At 44.2% G+C, this 3752-nt stretch overlaps 1 pseudogene; it reads left to right on the top strand.

The window, feature by feature from the left end:
- The first annotated feature begins 584 nt into the window (after positions 1 to 584).
- LOC112935426 (peptidyl-prolyl cis-trans isomerase A pseudogene) lies at positions 585 to 1276 on the top strand (annotated as a pseudogene).
- Positions 1277 to 3752: the final 2476 nt, after the last annotated feature.

Genomic DNA, 3752 nt, shown 5'->3' with positions numbered 1-3752 from the left:
AAAATCAATTAAAAGTTTACTTCATGAATACTCATGATTCTGTGCGTAAGATGAAAGTGGATGGGATCGTGGGCCCTGAGAGCAACTGGGTTATTTGTCTTATTATTGAGTTGTAAGAGTTCTTTATGTGTTCTGGAAAGCAGGCTTTCCAAGATACATGATCTCCAAATATTTTCCTCCATCCTGCGGGTTAACTTTCGACTGTAATAGTGTCCTTCAAACCACATTTTTAATTTTGATAAGATCCAGTGGATCTGTTTGTTGGCGTGCAATTGTTCATAGCATTACCTGTAAGATTGGTAGTAACGTCCTCATTTTAGTAGCTTTATTCTTCTTCCTCTTTGTCAGTCCAACTAAAGGCTTGTAAATTTTACGTTTTCATCATTTGAAAAATGGGCGAAGGAATTGCATATACATTTCTCCAAAGAATATTTACAAATGCCAAGAAGCACATGAAGAGATGCTGAACACCACTAATCATCAGGGAAATACAGATCAAAACCACAACGAGGGGCCACTTCACACCCACAAGGGTGGATAGGAAAAAAAAAAAACAGAAATAATGTATGTTGGTAAGGAGGTAGAAAAACTGAAACTCCTTGTGATTCCTCACAGAAATGTAAAATGGCATGGCTTCTTGAAAAACAGCCTAATAGTTCCTCAAAAGGTTAAACAGAGCCCTGGCAGATGCTTGTCCCCCTGGAGCCACCTGCACCGTCCAGCCATGGTCAACCCCCCCATGTTCTTCCACGTTGCTATGGACAGGGAGCCCCCAGGCTGCATCTCCTTTGAGCTTTTTGCAAAGTTTCACAGACAGCAGAGAACTTTCATGCTCTGAGCACTGGGGAGAAAGGATTTGGCTGTAAAGGTTCCTGCTTTTACGGGATTATTCTGGGACTTCTCTGCCAGGGTGATGACTTCACATGCCATATGGCACCAGCAGCAAGTCCATCTATGGGGAGAAATTTAATGATGAAAATTTCATCCTGAAGCACCCAGGTCCTGGCGTCTCGTCCATGGCAAATGCTGGACCCAACACAAACGGTTCCTGGTTTTGACTCTGCACTGCTGGCACTGAGTAATTGGATGGCAAGCATGTGGTCTTTGGCAAGCTGAAAGAGGGCATGAATAATGTGGAAGCCATGGAGTGCTTTGGGTCCAGGAATGGTAAGACTAGCAAGAAGATCACCGTTGCTGACTGTGGACAAATCTAATAAATTTGACTGTGTTTTCTCTTAACCACCAAACCATTCCTTCCGTAGCTCAGGAGAGCGCCCCTTTACCCTCATCTGCTCCAAATATCCAAAAATCTTTGTGCCACTTAAAAGGGCAAATTTTATGGTTGTGAATTGTATCTCTCTTTTTTTTTTTAAAGTCTTCATTAACACCATTAAGCTCTTGTCCCCACCACTTTCTCCCAATTTATCTTATCAATTCCTGACTTCACTGCCTTCTCTCTACAGATGCCTTTACCCCTCCTATTCCCGTGCCTGGACCAATGTCCTTTTCTCCACCTTGTTTGTGAGACTAACTCCTATTCATGCTGCAAAATCACAGACACTGTTTTCCTGTAGAAGACCTTCCTGAATCTTCCTAAGTTCATTACTTCCTCCTCTGTACCCTCTCTGTCCCTCCCACACACATTTCTAGTATTTATCACAGAGCTCTAAATTCTTTGTTTAGGAAATGAGCTCTTTGAGAGCAAGAATTGTATCTTAAAGATTGTTGCCTCCTCAGAGCCTAGAACAAACAGTTGCAATTAGGTAAAGGTTCCTTGAAGTTGAATCCTAAAGTCAAAACTATTTCATGCTGCATATTGCATTAGGTAACAGTTCTTTGTTTGGTTTCAAAAAGCCAGAGAGAGATTGGTCCTTCATCAGACAGTCTTTGGATTTACTGCTACAAAACTATTCCGACTAATTTCTCCCCAAGGATTTCAAAAGGACTAAATTATCTTAGCATTGGATCTCAACATTCCTGGCACACGAAGCAGGTGGGACTCTTCTTTTCTGGCTGGGTTGTCTCTACGCGGTGCCAGCAGGCATAGACCTCACGGGTGAAGCTTCTTCATAAATGCAGTGACCAGAGAAAAATTAATTGCTGCTTTCACATTGTGCTTGTGTGATCTAGAGGATTCTGCAGATCTGCTGCTAATACTTCAGCTATTGTCAAACTAGCCTATGAGAAATGCACCGAAGTTGATCCACACCAGTCCTCAGACCAACTTGTGTAGGTCACAGCAAAGATGAATTCTTGCCAAAATAAATGAGTGAAGAGCGCGTGCTTACAGAACTGCATCTAAGATACAGTAATCTTGTTTGTCGGAGGGTCCTCACTGTTTCTGGATCAAAACAGGGCAAATCTTAAAGCCCTGTCTCACTAGTAAGTAGCTCTGAGGTCATGCATGTAACGACTAATGTCACAATCCCCTATGTCAGCTTGACCTTCACCCTCTTTTCCCCTGGCCATTTTGACCATGAAAATACCGGGATGCTTGGGACTTCTCAGCAAACGCCAAGCTTCCAAAGCTTACAGAGGCTTGGAAACATAGCCTGTCTGCAGGCAAAGAGAGAGTAGGTGGGTATTGAGGAGAAAGAATAAAACAGGTTTCAGTTCTGAATGAGGGGAAACCACATTGTACCAAGACACAACAAAGGCTCTGTGGAAGGCTAGTAAAAGACCCTCTGATGAACAGATCTGCATGAGGTGGCAGTAGAGGGTATATACACGTGTGTTTGCGTGTGCTTACACATGTAAGTGGGATGAAAGAGGGTAGGGGTGTGTGAGATGGGGTGAGCAAGGTAGAGAATAAAGAAGTGGGGGTGGGGGACAAGAGAATCTCAGAATCTCCCATAATCCCAGAGAGCCAAGCTGACTTCCCACCATGTCAAGGCGCCATGCCTGCTGCTAGCAGTATGTCTCCTCTCCCCATACGTAACCATGTGAAAGGGAGTGAACCAGTGGAGACGGCTCCAGGGGATCTCTAAAATGGAGACTGTCAGGCCTGAACTTGCTTCATCAACTACCTTTGAACAAGTTGGCAGTCGTGGGAAAGCAGAAATAACAAAGTGGATGCACTCCAATGAATTTGAGTTGAAATGGAATCCTCAGCCTGTGAGGACCTTCCAGTGGTGGGATGTGATCGTTCTCTGTGAGGAGCAACAAGGCATTGGGGAACATGGCGGCCTGACTGGCCAAGTGGATGCAGTGGTTCCCTACGGAGCAGCCTTAATAGTCTGCCCTTTCTGAGGGATTGCTTGTTTAAGGGTGGTGAAGAAGAAGAGAAGTAGACCGGAAATGAGGCCTCCTACAATTTCCTTGAACTCTGAATTTTAGGCTCATTATTACACATGAGAATGTCTAAAAAACCATCTCTGGCAAATAACAGACCTCAAGCTGGGATTATTAGAAATGAGTTTAGGAAGGAAACAGGTACAGTTAGGGCCATTATGAGAACCAAGTCCAAGCAACTGGGCATAACTTGACAGAAGCCCGATTTATAAGACAAATCTCCCTACCACGAAAAACTTGATTTCTTTTTTGAATAAAGTCTTCTAGTTTTTAGCCTTTCAGTTTTTTTTTTTAAATTTAAAAAAGAGGGGATCCCTGGGTGGCTCAGCGGTTTAGTGCCTGCCTTTGGCCCAGGGTGTGATCCTGGAGCCCCGGGATCGAGTCCCACGTCGGGCTCCCAGCATGGAGCCTGCTTCTCCTTCCGCCTGTGTCTCTGCCCCTCCCTCTCTCTTTCTATGTCT

The sequence above is a fragment of the Vulpes vulpes genome, chromosome 7 (genome assembly GCF_048418805.1).
Source record: "Vulpes vulpes isolate BD-2025 chromosome 7, VulVul3, whole genome shotgun sequence".
NCBI classification, from domain to species: Eukaryota; Metazoa; Chordata; class Mammalia; order Carnivora; family Canidae; genus Vulpes; species Vulpes vulpes.
This window is presented reverse-complemented; position numbering and strand designations above follow the sequence as displayed.